Genomic DNA, 17353 nt, shown 5'->3' on the forward strand with positions numbered 1-17353 from the left:
GGCTGTCCAAGAACATTTGCATAAAAAACCCCAAAAGACAAGAAATACAAACAAGGAGAATTTCGCAACTACTAGCGGCTCAGTCTTCCGAAGGTGCTGATAGGGTAGGGTGTGCGTGTGTTCTCTCATAGGGGTGAGTGTATGCGCGTGTATGTGAACATCTACGTTTGTATTGTGTTTCTCAGAAGAAAAAAAACTACTAGCAGCCAGGACTACTGAGGACATCTCCCGGCTCGACGCATTTTAGACATGATTTGTGTCCGTTTTCGTCGGGCACGGACACGAAAAATGGTCACATGTCCGTATTACGTCTGCATACGTCAGCAGGAATGCTCATTTTTTGACCGCAGGTGACCTACCATGCATTAATTGCACAGGAGAGAAAGTAAAAGATATTTTTTATGTGGTCACCATTGGGCATGATATTAATTAAAGAGTGAGAGAGGAGTAGCGCATGCAAAACGGATTCGTTCGCAGACACATTCGCGACGAAAATTTGGTCCATCTTTGCATTCGGATGGATCTGCAGTCACTTAAGTTAGGCCGTTGGAGATGGTCTTTTGTTCCCGTAGACGTGGTCTGTTTACATCGAGCGGAGATGTCCTTAGGGCATCTCCAACGAGGCCGACGTATTTTGGACTTCTGAAATGTCCGATTGTGTCCGTTTGCGTCGGCCCACGGACGCCATGCGGCTCAGGGCGACCGTTTGCGTCGGGTACCTCCAGCGGTGCGGGCGCATTTTTTATAGCGGAGACAGCGTCAAGGTCGTTAATGGCGTTTTATGTCCGGTCGAGGACTGCCGCCGGCGATTAACTGTTCCCGCGCGACGACGGTCGTTCCCGCGCGTGCCCAATACATTGGCAAGTTTCGCTGGCGTTTCGCGCGCGGGGGAAATGACCTGCGCGGCAATGCCATTTCCCGCCCCATCGTGGCTATATATGTTGGACACCGGCGGGGGTGACGGGCACACCTCAAGCTAAACCCTAGCATCCATCCATGGCCGAGCACAACCTTAGTTGGGAACAGGTAGTTCAGATGTGCCGCCACGCCCACCCGGAGGAGGACGAGGACCTAGTCGCTGCAGGAGTTCAGGCCGAGCAGCTGGACCTGGAGGCGGCCGAGGCGGAGGCAACAGAGCGCGCGGAAGGGCACCTCGCAGTGACCAGGGCGGAGATCGCCAACGCCATGGCCGAGCTCGCCGACGCCAAGGCGGAGCTCGCGGAGGCGCGGGCGGCGATGGCGGCCCCTCCAGCGGCCCCACCAGCGGACGCCGTCATCCACGACATCGCGGATGACGATGCCACAAATGGTCCATTCGTCATATCCTCGGGAGACACAAATGGTCTCTGGAACCTTGGTCCACTATTTTGTCCGTTGTTACGGGGATCATCTCTGTTGTCGCCTCGCTGCTCGCTACTCCTTTGATAATCATCTCGACTGTTTCCTCCAGTATTTCCTCGGAAACCAGCCGATATTTGGTTAGGAGCGTCATAACTCGAAAACTGCCGAGAGAATCGTCGTCTATTTTGGAAATTTCGACTGCGGTCCTCCTCTGGTGACCTATGTCGTCTATTGTGAACAGCATCTTCTCCGTGTGCCCATCTATTTGCTATCTCCATTAATGCTGATACTGTCCTTGGGTTTGTTCTCCCCAAGTCTTCGACAAAATCTCCTCGTCGAATTCCTGCCACGAACGCATCTATTGCCCTCTCGTCAGATATGTTCTCTGCCGAGTTTTTAATGATGTTCCACCTCTGGATGTACTTTCTCATTGATTCATCATGCTTTTGTCTACACGACCTCAACTCTTCTAGTGATGCTGGTTTTTTGCAAGTAGATCGGAAATTCTTGACGAATACATCCTCAAAACTATCCCAGCTGTCGATGGAACCTGGAGGAAGCTTCTTTATCCAAGATCGTGCGGCTCCGCTCAGGTGTACTTGAATGCTCTGCATGGCTATCGCTTTGGTTCCACCTATCAACTTCACCGTCTCGAGATAATCCACTAGCCAATCCTCGGGATCTTGTAGACCATCAATTTTTTTGAAATTGTCGGGTAACTTAAATCCTGACGGGACTCGAGTTTTTCGAACTCGTCTCGTAAAGCACGGGAGTCCACACATATCTTCTTCATCAACTTCTGGTGAACGCCGATGTTCCCTTCTATCCTGTCGCGCTCTATCCACCCTGGCCTGAGTCGTTGTATCTCTGACCCCGCTCGCTTTCGGGGGATCCTGCACAGCTACAGTAGGTCGTGGACTATTTTGCCTTGCAGCTCCTTCGGGAGGTGTAGCTGCGAATGCTGCTCCCATGGCTCCGCATCCTGCCATGGCCATGTTATACATCGCTTCTCTTGGATCTCCGGGAGGTGGCCTGGACGCTAAGATGAAAGCTTGCGTTGCCATGTACCCAGCTTCCGGTGTTTTAGGAATGATATTCCCCCTCGTGTCGATTGACATAAAAGACATGTCGAGGTTTTGAACTAAATTCTCTCTCTCTGCTTCAGGTATATTTTGCAGCCGAGATCTTGCTCTTCTTCGAGCTTCTCTATGACTATCTCCCGTTGTTCCTGAATTTCGGCTTAGATCTACCCTTCGCCTGCTTGACGCGGAAGCTGCCTCCCTTCTTCTATTCAAAGCGGCTGTCTGTTTTTCTAATTCTCTGCCAAAGCGAGCGAGTCTATATTGATAAGCTTGCAACTCCTCTGCCGTAGCAGTTGTAGTCATTGGTTCTGTACCGTCCATGGCTCTTGTAGCTCTGTCTCACGCTTCTTGTGGGAGTTGAACCCTTAGACGCGGTGTAGGCCTGACATATTTAGTGCCTAAACCTCGCCTGAGATCAGCGGGATCGACATATGGGTTTCCCGCATTGTCGAAAGCCTCTGACGTCTCCGGTTCTGATCGGCTTGGTTCTCCAATTGCATAGATCTGATGATATTTTGGATTCTGAACTTTGTCGGGTTTGGTGACACCATCATAAAGATTGGTGAAGACCTTTCCAACAATAGTGAATTTGTCGATGAAGTTGAAGATGTCGATGTCGCTCGAGTCTTCACTTTGCGTCGTCAGGCCCCAGACGCATTTTCGGTTACGACGGATGCAAACAATCGCTCAATGTCCTTTCGCGTCGCCCCATTGGAGATGGCCTTACTCGTCGGCCCTTTGCTGTTTTAGAGAAAAAGGGGCATGCCCCCGGTTCCAATATATTGAAACCAAACATCTCAGTCTTACAGCATTTTCCAGCAGTTTAAAACCTTACACATCAAACTCCTCGCAGGGGAAACTTACTTATTACAACTCCAGACAACACACGAGAGAACCAAACACATAGAACTAAACCACCGAAGAACACAGCAAAGTCACCGCCTCCCCATGACCCGAAAGCAAGCTCCATCTCCCACCAGACTAGTGTCGTTTGCATCCAGAGTTCTTGCCAAATCTTCCGCAGTCATTAGCATTGGGCCCAATCCTCTCGCATTGTTTCTGTCACAAACCTCCAGAGTAGTTCTTGCCTTCTTCTGTGGAATCACCCAGGATCCGGCCACAATATCATTGGTGGCAATCTGGCCACTCCTTCCAACCTGTTCATCAGGCCAATCAACCCTTCTTTTTCCTCCTCTTTCAACAGAATTTTCCACTAGGCACAGTTGTTTAGCAAGCGTCTCCACAAAACCTGCATGCCAAACCATTGTACCCGATTGAAAACATGGTCATTTCGGTAATCCAGATAGCCCTCAAAACAGCAGACAGAAAATCATATTGCATTTTTTATATTTCTTTCTATTAGCCCACAAAGCAGCAACATCATGTACATTTGAGATATTCAAATTTAAACCCGGAGCACCTAAAACCTTTTCCCACATGTTAGCAAGCAACAACACAATCAAAAAACAAATGTTGACATGACTCAATTTCATTGCAAAACACACAAGTCGGATCATCAACATTCTGTCTCTTGACCAAATTATCTCTAGTGAGAAGCTTATTATGGGAAAGCAACCAAAGGAAGAAATGAATTTTTGGGGGCACTTTTATTTTCCAAACACGAGTGAATGTCAATGGTTTGAATCCCACCAAAATTAACCACAGCATATAAGGACTTAACACTATAGACCCCATTTGTTGCCCATTTCCAAATCAAACAATCTTTAGAATCATTTAAACGAGAGTTTGTGCAATTTGCTGAATCTCCAGCCATTGCAACATAAGCTTGTGGTCAAAACACCTTCTAAAAGTCATTTTCGGAGAAGTACCATCCCATAGATCAGCAATAGTCTTATTTTGCTCATTAAGCAGGAAATAAACTTCCCGAATTGAATAGCTAGAGAGCAAGACCCAAACCAATGGTCTTCCCGTAACTTAATAGTTCTACCATTACCAACTTTCCACATATAACCCATCTTAGCAGCCTTGGCAGCCCAAAGCACCCCTTTCCAAAAGGGGAGGCCCCATGATCGGAACAAGAGAAAATATTAGGGTTATTCACCTCATATTTGCTATCTACTATCTCGTTTCCGCATTTTGTTATCATCCAGGTGATATCTTTTAATCCAGGAAGCTAAGAGGCAAATATTCATCTCCGATAAGTCAGGGATACCCAAACCTCCATACTCCTTTTTCCTAGTGACCAAACCCCAATTAGCTAGGTGGTACTTATGGTGCCCCTCATAATTATCCCACAGACAGTGAGCCATCTGAGAGTTAATCAGAGTAATAGCCCATTTGGGGAATTTAATCACACTAAGCAGATAAATTGGAATACTGGCCAGCACACTTCTAACCAGTTCTAGCTTAGCAGCATGATTAAGAAGTTTGCCTCTCCAACCAGCAGCTTTTTTAATAATTTTATCCACAACAGGTTGAATATCTTCTTTTTTAAGCTTACAGTAATGCAGAGGTACCCCTAAATACTGCAAGGGGAACTCACCCAACTTACAACTCAAAGTTTGAGCAAAAAGTTGTGCATCACCATCAAGAACATTAATAGGAACCAGATCACACTTATGAAAGTTGATTCTCATCCCAGACATATGTTCAAAACAGGCTAAAATCCACTTTAGATTAATGGCAGAAGACAAACTTTTTTCAAGGAAGAGTAGAGTATCATCAGCATATTGCATACTGATGATGCCCCCCTCCCCATGCCTTGCATAAGGCCAGCAATCCTTCCACCAGAAGCAGCTTTATATAGAATTTTAGTAAAAACATCAGCCATAAAGTTGAAAAGAATGGGTGATATAGGATCACCTTGTCTAACACCCCTGCTAGTAAGGAAGAAATTGCTATTGCAATCATTAATCCTAACCCCAACAGAACCATTATGCAACGAGACCCTCAATAATCCTCATCCACTTGGGGCTAAAGCCCCTCAACCTCATGACTCTAAGCAAAAAATCTCTATCAACCCTATCATAAGCCTTTTCATAGTCTAGTTTAAAAATAAAACCAAGTATTTCCACTATGAACAAGCATCATGAATAACTTCATGGGCAGAGACCACACTCTCAAGAATAAATCTTCCCTTAATAAAAGCAGTCTGATTAGGAGAAATGAGTTTCTCACTCACCACACCTAGTCTATTGGTAGCACATTTAGAGAAAATTTTGAAACTACAGTTAGTCAAAGCAATAGGTCGAAATTTCTGTATAGTTACAGCATCAACTTCCTTAGGAATCAAAGTCAACAGGGAGAAATTTAGCCTAAAAAGGTCAAGATTTCCCTCATTCCAATCCTTAACCATATCCATGAAATCAGCTCTAATGAGCTCCCAGAAATGTTGATAAAATAAGAAAGAGAAACCATCAGGGCCAGGAGCACCTTCAGCATAAGAGCCAAAAATAGCATCCTTTATCTCTTTCTCAGTAAAAGGTGCATCAAGCATATCATTATGATTCTGTGACACCATATCATCTGGGTCCCAGAAATCATCAACTATATCAACATCAAGACAAGGCTCTTTACAAAACAAAGTCTTATAGTACTTAACAGCAATATCCAGCATACCTTTGTTATCCTCCACCATACCTTCATCACCTTGCAACTGACAGATTTGTTTCTTCCTTCTTCTTTGATTAGCTACAGAATGAAAGTAAGAAGTGTTACGATCACCTTCCAAGATATACCTTTCCCCGGATCTCTGTCTAGCTTTAATCTCCTCATTAGTCCAAATTTTAGTGAGCTCAACGAAATATCTTTCATCCTTTTCTTAGAAACAGGAGAAAGACACTGAGTTTCAGCAATGATATCAAGCAGATCATATTCAGCAACTAATTTTTGTTTGTTCTTCCTTTGAGCAGATTCAATATTAGCAGCCCAACCTTTCAAACCTTTTCTAGTATTCCTAATTTTAAAATTCCATCTGTCAATAGGTGTAATGAGATGACAAGGGGCTTGCCAAAATTTGGCAACCACCTGATCAAACCCCTCAATGTTAAGCCACCACTTCTCAAATCTAAATTGCTTAGTAACAGGAACTTTCAAAGCCCCAGTATCCACAACCAAAGGAGTATGATCACTCCCAATTCTAGCTTTTGAAGATAAGCTACTAGCAGGGAAGAGAGCATCCCAACAAGTAGTCACAAAAACTCTATCAAGCAAAGCCATAACCAGATTATCCTGATTATTTGCCCAAGAAAATTGCCTACTAGGATTTTTAATTTCCATCAAACTAAATTTATTAACCCAATCATTAAAGAGATTGGCCCGGTGTTGGTTGATGTTTCCAGTGTTTTTCTCACACTTTTCTCTAATGAGATTGAAATCACCCCCAACCAGGGTAGGACCATTCCAACAAGCCATAACATTATGCAACTCATTGATAAAGTCTAATTTGTGTTCCTCATAAGCAGACCCATACACAGCAATCACTCTCCAAATGGCATTATCTTTTTTAGATTTAATCTGAACAGATACACAGTAAGAAAGAATCTCCCATTTAATAACATCAAACAAATCAAAATTAACACCAACAAGGATCCCTCCAGCAGTCTTCACAGCAGGCAACCAATTCCAGGTAAATTTCTCTCCTGGCTCTAATTGCTTAAGCTGTATGCTAGAAAAGTCCTCCTTCTTAGTTTCAGAAAAACAAATAATATCGTGGCATGTCTCTCTAATGAGGTCATGCACTCTAGTTAGCTTATCAGGTCTATTTAGACCTCTAGTATTCCATATTAGAGCTACTACCATGTTTAAAAATCAATTTTCTTCTACCCTTTTTCTTACTTTGGACTAATGTCCAAGGTTCATCTTCATCAGGTACATCACTAAAGTGATCCTCCTGATCAGAAACAACCTCATTCTCATCAACAAAACCAACCCTCATCTCCTCCACAGATAAACTAATGTCATTTGGGAGGAAACTCTCAGGATTAGAGTTATGAAAATCTATAAGCCTTTTTGTTTCAACTTTTTTAATTTCATTAATAACAGAATCAACCTCTAGACTTTTATGACCTAGGCTAATGCCAGCATTCTTTGCAGTGTCATATAAAGAAACATTATCAAGAGCAAGCAAAAGAATTTGAGAAGCCATGTATTTTATTACCTTTAGGAATCTCCAAATTTTTAGCCTTCAATAAATCTTGAGCTTTTTCTATGGCAGATTTACCATCTCTTGTAATCCTGGAGCTCATCCTTGTAGCTTGAACAGGTCCCCAGGTCTTCTTCTCTTTCCAAGCCATAGCAGCCGCCACAGGAGCAGGATTGTTGAGCACAAGACCATCTTCCTTCTGGATCCCAGCATCAGCTTCCTCCTCACTTTCATCATCAAAATGCTGTAGCAGATTCTTCCCAATATTTTCCTCAGCTTCCCTTAAGACTAAAGCCTGACTGACTTGCACAACTGGTTCTTTCCCAAGGACTTTTTCCAACACAGACATCTCCAGCTTCTGATGAGCAGCAGATTCACTCCTCCCACCAAGAGGCATAGAAGACTCTGTGTCCATCTTATTGTTAGCTCCACCTTGTTTTTCCTTATCCAATCTCTTGAAGTCATCTCCAAGTTCATCATCATCATTCACAGTGTCACCCTTATTGCCCAGACCAGGATCTTCATCATCATCTTCATCCACATCAATAGCTTCTCCTTCACTCTCTACCACAAAGTTGACCAGGTAAAAACATTGCTCCATCTCAAACAGCTTGTTGGTTGGGATCTTGGTCTTGTCTCTTACAGCAACCTTGACCCTGACCTCTTCATAGAAACTTCTGAATATGCCATGCCAATCAATATTAACAAGCACACCCAGAGATGTTGAGACTTGGCAAATAGTTTTCCAAGTCAACCATTTTGCAGGTATCCCATATATCTTGATCCAAATTTCCTGAAACTCCTCAAAAGGCTCAGCTTCCCCCTCCCAATTCTCAAAAAAGATCACCACCCCATCTTTTTTTAGATTGATGGAAGGGTATTCCACCAAATCTTTTATCCTTTTGCTAGGTGGAAATCTCACTAAGAACTTCTTTGGACCAATCTGTCTTATCTCGCGGAACCAATTTGCCTTCCACATATCGGTGAAACACTTCTCCAGTGTCACCAGCAAATATTTCACCTTCCTTGACCACCACCACACCAACATTGTCCATATTTAGCCATTGCACAGCTTCTGGACCCTCCACTTCCACATGGAAGAAACCCAGTCCTGGATTTGCACTCCCCCAATATTGAGCAGTAGGAAGGAGAGAGTACCACATAAGGCAATTGTCCATGTGATGCCCAGTCTTGCTGCAGATGAAGCACCTCTTGATTCTAGTGCACAAGCCCACATAGTGTCCCAACTCTCCACAGTTATAGCATGTTACAGACTTGAATTTTGGATCCAGAATAGGCCCAGGACCACCCATCACAGATAGTTGCAGGTTATTACCTCCTTTATCTCCAGCCTGTCTAGACCCATCAGCAACAGCATTCTTCTGAATCTTCTTCTTGCTCTTCCCAGCACCAGAACTTTGTGATTGCTGCACAGGAACCATACTGGCACTACTCCCCTGACTGTTTGATTGTGGGAGGTTTTGAGGAATCCCTTGCGGAACCATCAACATAGGATTGAAACCAGGTTGAGGGATTTGCTGGCTGCCGAAGAACTGAGGCCACTGATTCATCGGCATGTTCCACATGTGTGGCTGAATCATCGGGAACATACCTTGTCCAGCCCCCAATTGTTGCATCATTTGCGGAGGAAATTCCGACTTAACCACCACAGGCTCATTGACAGCACCTGCAGAGGGAGCAGCCGATGATGTCGCCGCCGCTGCTGTGGCCGAACGCCCACCACCAGACCCACGACCAGCCCCACCACCAAATCTGCCCGCACCGCGACCACCTCCTGCCATAGACACCACCTCAACAAAGGATCTCTTCCCCTCGGCAGCACCCCAGAGATCAGAGAACTTGATAACTGTTGCTCTAGGTAGATATCCACGGCCAGCCGGATAGCAGTTAGCAGGTGTGAAGGATCTATCCCGAACTAATTCTCTCCTGACCCAGACCAAGGTCGGAGCACTAGGCGTAACCCTAGATCCGACCAGGAGAATTTTGGCCGACACAGCCGGCGCAACCACAGATTTATAACTAGGAGAAGACGTACTTCCCAAAGACGCCAACCCTGAGGAAACCTGGACGGCCCGATTCCGCCTGGAAGGGTCCAAGCGACGACCACCGATCGCATCCACCAGCGAGTCACTGCGCAACGGGCCCCACCTCTGTTCAAACCATCCAAAATTCCCCACCCTCTCCGGCGAACAGTATCTCGTCGGAGAAGGATTTCCTCTCCTGATCCTCTCCCTTTGCTGTTCTCTCTGGCCCGGGACGAGTGGGCCATGACACACGTGCACGTCCGCGTAACGGAATCCCTCACCAATATTAATCCAGTCGGCGACCGATCGACCTACATTACCTGCGTCGATACGCCGCCGATAGCTTAGACCGAGATGGAAACCCCAGAAGCCGTAGCTGGAGACGCCGCCACCGCCGTCACGCACGCGTCGGCATCGCCGCAGCCGGGCGCCACCACGTCGGCGGCGCCGGTGGCGAGGAAGAGAACGCCGGGTAGGTGGAGGCGGATCCCGCGCGTCCTGACCCCGGGTATGAAGGGCCAGCAGAAGGTGCTGGGGCAGGCCGACGAGCTAAAGAAGGCTATTGAGGAGCGGAACCGGTTTTACCTGCAGCAGGCCGACGAGCTGGAGGCGATGGACGCCAACGACTGCGACTCGGAGGAAGTCAAGATCGTCTTCCTGGCCGAGCGTCCCAAGGAAGTTGCCTTGTTACGCAGAATCGCCAGCATCAGTCCCGAGGATGTCGTCTTCCGCCGCATGCATCCACAACCACCTCAGCGACACCAGGTAATTAAGGATTATATGCACTCGATCATTGACTACTCCGTGCTTGAGCTCTACAGTATATGCTCCATCACCCAAATAATTTTTTGAACCTGTCTTTATTTATATGTAAATCAGACAACAGACTACACATACATTACAACCGCGTTCGCCCAGGCTGGCCACGCAGGGCGGCACCGATCCCACCATCAGTACACCTTATATTACTACGAGTCTACGACACATCCAAGCTATAGATGATGAGCAATTTCATTCCTTGATCAATGAATTTTTGATAACCTGTGTGATATGGCATATTTTCCATTAAGCTTCTCATATATCCCTCACGATTCCAGAGATAGCTGATTTACTGCTCCCATCTCCATTTAGCATCTTTTATTTTATTAGAGAGGAGCAGTCATTTTCTATATGAACCGCTCCTGCATCTATCAATACTGCCCTATGCGGTTAGCAGGGCATGACCTGTCAGGACAACATAACATCCTCCTCTGTTTTCATCTTCAGTGTAGCTGGCGTCCCAGTTTAATTTCACCCATCCCAGTTGTGGCTTTGTCCATGTATCTGGTGCCAGACTATAGGCCTTTGCACTTTTGGATCAGATAGCATCTCAATATCTGTTTTGTCCTGGTTTGAAGCTAGAAGAGATTGCAGAAATAGAGGATTGTTCAATTCTGCATTTACCATCATGGAAGATTACCTTAATTACTTCGTAGATGCTAAGATCTCCACCAAAGTAGTAGAAGTTTAGCCCGCATCTGTTCACTCACCTGGCTTAGAATAATTAGCATCCCCAAGATGAAGCCAAGTTGTGCTTGCTTGAGAGTGCCAAAGCTCTTAGAGCATCTCCACCGGTGCCCCCCAAATAGGCGCCAGCAGGGGCGTCAGCACTGCTTCCTCTATTTAGGGGTGCTGTTCCTACATCGGCGTCTCCGAACAGACTGTTCCGATAGAATTTTTATTAAAACAAACTAAACATTTACTTGTAGTTTTATTTTCATGTAATTCAGTATCGAGGAATGAATAATGTTTTAGGAAAAATCCGAGTAAAACATTATTCACTCCTCAATCTCGGATGAGATGTGAAACTTGCTTTATCCCTAGCCTACTACGTACTGGTCACCCGGCTCTATGGAGGTGGACGATCGACCGCTGCTCTCTCTGATGCTCTCTTCGCTGCTCCGCCGTCGTCGATCCCCTGTTGCTCTCTCCGCCACTGCTGCTCCAGCTCCTCCCGTCGCCGATGGTGCTCCACCTCCTGCCTCCGTAGCCGCAGCTGCATCTCCGCCAAGCGCCGCCGCTCGTAGACTTCATCCTCACGTTGCTGCTGCTCCCGCATCTCTCGCCGCAGCACAAGCTGCTCCCACCCCTGCTGCCGGCGCACCTCCCACCGGTGCTGCCGCCCCGCCTCCAGCATTCGCCGTGCGTCCGCGGCAAATGCTTCTACGGTCGCCGCTAGTGCTACCTCCTCCCACGCCTCGTACTCTGCGAGCTGCGGGTCCTCCTCCATGAGTTCTACGGCCGCCTCTAGCGCCGCCTCCTCCCACTCATCGAACATTGGTGGTTTAGATTATTTCACTACTGAAGTGAGAGGTGGGGAAGGAGGGATAATATAGACCGGTGGCGAGGCAGGAAACCTCCCGCGCGGCGTCGTGGCGGGAGATTTTCCGCGCGGCGCCATGTCGTCACTGGCAGGCGGCTCCCACACCCAAAAAATTTCGTCTCGCGAGGCGCCGGCGCGCCCGATTCGCGCCTTTCGCAAGGGGCCGGCACGGGGTTGCCGGCGTTTTTATTGGGCTCGAAAAAGCGCCCACGTTTTTTAAAACGCAGCGGTATGAGTCCATTTTCGATGCCAACCCCAAAATGCTATCGGGACGCTGGTGAAGATGCTCTTAGCCGTCTGCCTCTCCACCCTCGGCCCTGACATTCAGAGCTCGGCTAGTGTGTGCTCTCCATATGTACTTATTTTACACTTCTTCATTTTGTTTGGCTGACGCCTTCTACTCTAACGTGTCTTTGACGCCTTCTTTCCATATATTATGACACACAGTTTGGCTGAGAAAGAAAATTCTGTGTGAAAGTGGTATCAATCAAATGCTGGGTTATTACAATTTAATTGGAAGTTACTATCGACCACTATATGTTGTGCTCAGTGGAGAATAGACTTTTGTAGCTCGGGCTACATGTAGCCCGGTTTTATTTTTCCTTTTTTCAAACTTCAAATTTTTAATTTCAAATTTTCAAAAATATTTGAAAAATATGTAGGCGTAGAGAATGTTGAAATCTATCGGTGTGTAAATTTTCAGATTGAAATACATCATATATTGTTCTCAGTAAAAATAACAAAGTCTCACAAAATGACAAAATCTAGATTTTAGTGTACTTTTCATTACTTTTCACCCATGCTAAATTAAGATTTGTTATTTTTGCTGATCCCAAAATACAACATATTTCAATCTAAAAATTTACACACCAATAAATTTCAAAATTCTCTACATCAACATATTATTTTCAAAAAATTTAAACATCTTTAAAGTAAAAAATTTAGTCTGTTCAGAAAGTGGTCTACATGTAGCCCTAGCTACAAGTCTCTCGTGCTCAGTGCTCCTATCATGCACGTTCTTAAATTCTTTTTTTACTTGAACTAAAAAGAAGATATAATTTAGTTGCAACCGAATTAATTCGTGAGTGTACGACACCTGCAGGGAGGAGCACCTCATAGCCGACAAGATGGAAGCACGTTTCACTCAGCACCTTGCAAAGCCTGTGTGGGTGTATTACAATGGATGGAAGACAATGGTATGTATGTATGCAACATTTCCCCAATCCCAGTTTCTGACATATAACAATTTTAATTAATTATTACTTTGGTCTGCTGACGAAAGTTTCTTCAACAAAAATCATAACCAAAAATCAGCACAAGTTTGAGCTAGCCACAGCCTTGATGTCCAACTCTTTCTCGGAGACGTGTAGGCCAATCATCTCTATGCACGTGTCAACTTCACCGCTATTCCACACAAGAAACATTGGTTCCAGTAACGACGCTGTGCTCCTATGATCAAGAGGATGTTCTTAGCCGAGCTTGTGCTTGTTCTCGATCTCCAGGCGCACGAAGATACTAGGCCAATATATGAACATCATACACTACTATTGATGATGTTCCTTGTTACCATTGATTCGATCTGAGTCTTTTATATTGTCTAGTTTGGTATTGTAGATGGAGAAATAATTGTATCTTGAGGGGATACTTTTTTGTTCTAGATTTTTGCAGGAATGTTTTCTAAAAAAATTCAGTTAAGAGGTTCTACAATTTGCAAAATATCTGATGGAAAATAAATCAAACGAAATATGTATATAATTTTTTGTTAAATTAAAAGTGTCATACAGATACCAACAAAGGTGGTGCATGTAGGAGGCCCTATGTAATTGAAAAATACTAATTTTAACCATATAAAACATAATATAACCAAAGTGTTCTGTCTGGGTTTTACATGTGGGACTAGTTTAGTTTTTTGCTTTATTACTGCATTAGCAAATTTTCATTTTTTTTGCTTCTCTCGATATTTTCTACAACCAAATATAAATTTCTTTAGTATAACATGTTACATCAACAATGCACCTTGGGCTCACTCAAATATTACATCTGGAAAAAAATTTGGATCGTGAAAATAGACCATTATGAAAAAATTATCCGTAAATAGCATAAATTTAACTAAGTTGATCAACTTAAAGTTATGTTTATAAGGTTAAAAAAAGAGTTATGTTTATCAAAAACTAGTAATAGAATTCAACTGTTGCGCGCCTAAACATGACGACCAAATGTATAATATGTCAGTATCTAATCTTAAGGATAAAATGGGTAGTGCTGGAACCCTCTGATCACGTTAGCGATGCTCTCTGTTATATGTAAGCATAATACCACAGTATGGTCCAGTACAAAAAAAAGGATAAAAACTAGAGGCCATAATTAAAAGATATGGGTTGGGCTCCATATACTCGAGCACGCTTAGTGACGCTGACTTTTTAAATCGCCTCGGACATCTCTGAAAGGGTTTCTGGTCTGAAGGGATTGTATGCCCTTTGGATAAACAAAAGAACTGCATTTATAAGTTCACCAATGCCCTAGTAGCTAGAGAGGGAGGGAGAGAGAGAGTTCCCCTTTTCTTGAGTGTCATCATCAGTAGTTCCATTTGTTTTTTGGTGGCTAGCACAATGAGATGGGGAACTTTGAGTCGATGTCTCAGTGTTGTTTAGGACTTTTTAATGCCAACTTTGTGTTCTTATGTCGACTCTTTTAATAAGACAGTGGTATTGACGTCCTATATAGTCGAAAACTCTTGAACAAATGAAATACTCATTTGTGGGTTCACCATTTTGGCCGGTGTTCTTGGTGCATGTAGTGCTTTTCTCTTTCGTTCCATTCGGTTGAGTTACTGTGCTACCATTTACCATCTTCTTAAAGCCAAGTGCCTCGCATCCAAAACAGTGCCGGACGCAGGAAGAAATTGAATGGGGGGTACACCTCAATTTTTTTGTGTGCTCCCTCAATTGTGAAAAACGTTTACCAAATGAACAATATATAAGGAAAATTGATTGTCAGCATTGAAGTTTAATACATATATCAAATGTGCACGATTGCAATACAAACAATCCAAAACATTAAAAAGAGTCTTACATGATAGAATATACCATATATAGAAAAATTACATAATTTCATCAATCTATGTTGTTGCATTGCCATGAAAGTTTTAACTATGTCATCGTCACTTACTTTAATGAACACCCCCGCTCGATAAATGTAAATATGCAATGGTTCAAGAGCTCATCACCCATACTATTTCTCAACTTGTTTTTCACTATACTTATTGTGAAAAATACTCTTTCAACATTTCCGTCGCAGCCGGTAGGAGCAATATCAGTTTGAGAACTATGTAAACTGAATAATAATAACATGCTTTTTTTTGTTCAACAAGCATAATGGAGAGCTTACCCAGATGATTGATACATTTGAACATATCATATTTTCTCATAAAATGAATACATATCTAGTTGCGATTCAAGTATTAACATGTCCATGCATGATATGTCATTACGTGTAGAATCAGGCAAGTCTCATTACCTTTTGTGCATCATACGAAGCAAATTAATTCACGTGATTCAAAGCCGCCATGCAAATAAGTAAGTCCATGTTAACTTGATCAAACCGATTGTCAAGCTCTTAAATAATTTGATCAACAACACCAAAATACACTTTTCTTCTATAAAGATCATCATTTGTTTTTTTCATAATACTTTGTGATCTTCCATGAGACACATAATTGGTCTCTGGTGAAGGAACTTAAATGCCATGTTTCTTGTAAAAAAATGTCATATTTGCAAGAAATCATTCCCATCCAATTGATGACCTCATATGCTTCATTTTATACTTTGCCAATCCAACAACCGTCATTTCGCAATACCTCGATCCCTCTTTCGCAAAGATATATACACGTTATTTGTGTAGCCAAGAACACCAAGCATCAAGTTAAGATTGAAAACAAAGTCAAATGATTCAAATGCGGCAGCAACTCCTCTTATTCTTGTCGACTCACTCTTTTGTGAAGGATCTTTTCCATTCCTTAAAAGCAACTCGAGGATTGTGGGGTCTAATCAACAATCTGTAGAATGGTGTTGTAATGAGAACCCCATCGACTATCACCGGGTCTAGATAAACCCATCTCTTGATTTAGTCCACTTCCACTTTCATTTTCACCAACTTTTAAAACTTGTTGAGCTCTAACATCTCGAATCATGTCGTGACACTTGCAAGAAACTTCAATGATATTGAAAAAATAAGAAACGTGATTAAAAACCACATAATGCGTCATTTTGCTTTGCTCTGACAATAAGAATCAACTGAAGTTGATGTGCAAAGCAATGGATATAATAAGAAGATGGCAAATCTTACATGATCAATGTTTTTAGCCCCTTAATCTCACCCTTCATGTTGATAGCCCCATTTTACCCTTGTCCACGAATTTTAGTGGGATACAAATGATGATATTTTCACAACGGTGATATAAGTGCAACCTTAAGAGAAAATGAAGTAGTATCGAAAACATGAACTACTCCAAGGAACCTCGCACTTCCCAATTTTTACACATAACACAAACAAAGAGCAAGTTGTTCTTTGTGAGACATATCACTAGACTTGTCGGCTAGAATTGCATAGTGGTCATGCATGGGGTAGCTATGGAGATCAGAGTGCATGGAGGCACAGTATGATGCCTCGAAGGTAGGCGACTTGGCGTATGAAGGAAGTCGCGGCAAAGTAGGTTGCATGTGGCGGGTCAACGAAAAAGGGTGGTGGGTCCAAACATGAGAGAGGCCGTCGATAGCGTGCACTCGTCCTCACCGGTGAAAGCCGATTTTTCAGTCAGCGTTTTCTTGCCAGCACCACCATATATACATGTTTATGTTGCTTTTTTTTTGCGGAACATGGTGCACACGCACACTCACAAATACATACATAGAAGCAACCCTATGAACATATGCATGCGCACCCTACCCCTAAGCATGAGTACCTCCGAGAGACGGAACCCGAGAGAACAATCCGGCAGGTTTGAAGATTGATGAAGTCATCACAGATATCTCTATTGACAGAAACATCGTCTCCCATTTAATAAATAATCTATTTTTTATGAGACATCATCAGAGCGTTAAAACTAAAATTTAATCCTTCTTAGTGGGGGATAGGGATGTTAACGATTCAACCATGTTGGCTGATTTTGGCGAGCTTGGTCTCCCCAATCCATCTAGGAAACAGGCAATAAATCACGGCGAATTGGATTTGGAACCGGTGCGTGCAGCTCTACCTATCGACACCCCAGGCCCTCTGCTGTTGCCGCGCGCTGACCGAGACGTGTGGGCCGGGGCTCGCTTTTTGGGAAGCCCGTTCCCACCGCGCTCACGGCCCGGCTGGCCTGCCAGCGGTAGTGGGAATTCTCCCGTTCCCTGGTCAAAAAGGTTCTTCTTCCCATTTC

This window comes from Lolium rigidum, chromosome 1, assembly GCF_022539505.1.
Source record: "Lolium rigidum isolate FL_2022 chromosome 1, APGP_CSIRO_Lrig_0.1, whole genome shotgun sequence".
Lineage (NCBI taxonomy): Eukaryota > Viridiplantae > Streptophyta > Magnoliopsida > Poales > Poaceae > Lolium > Lolium rigidum.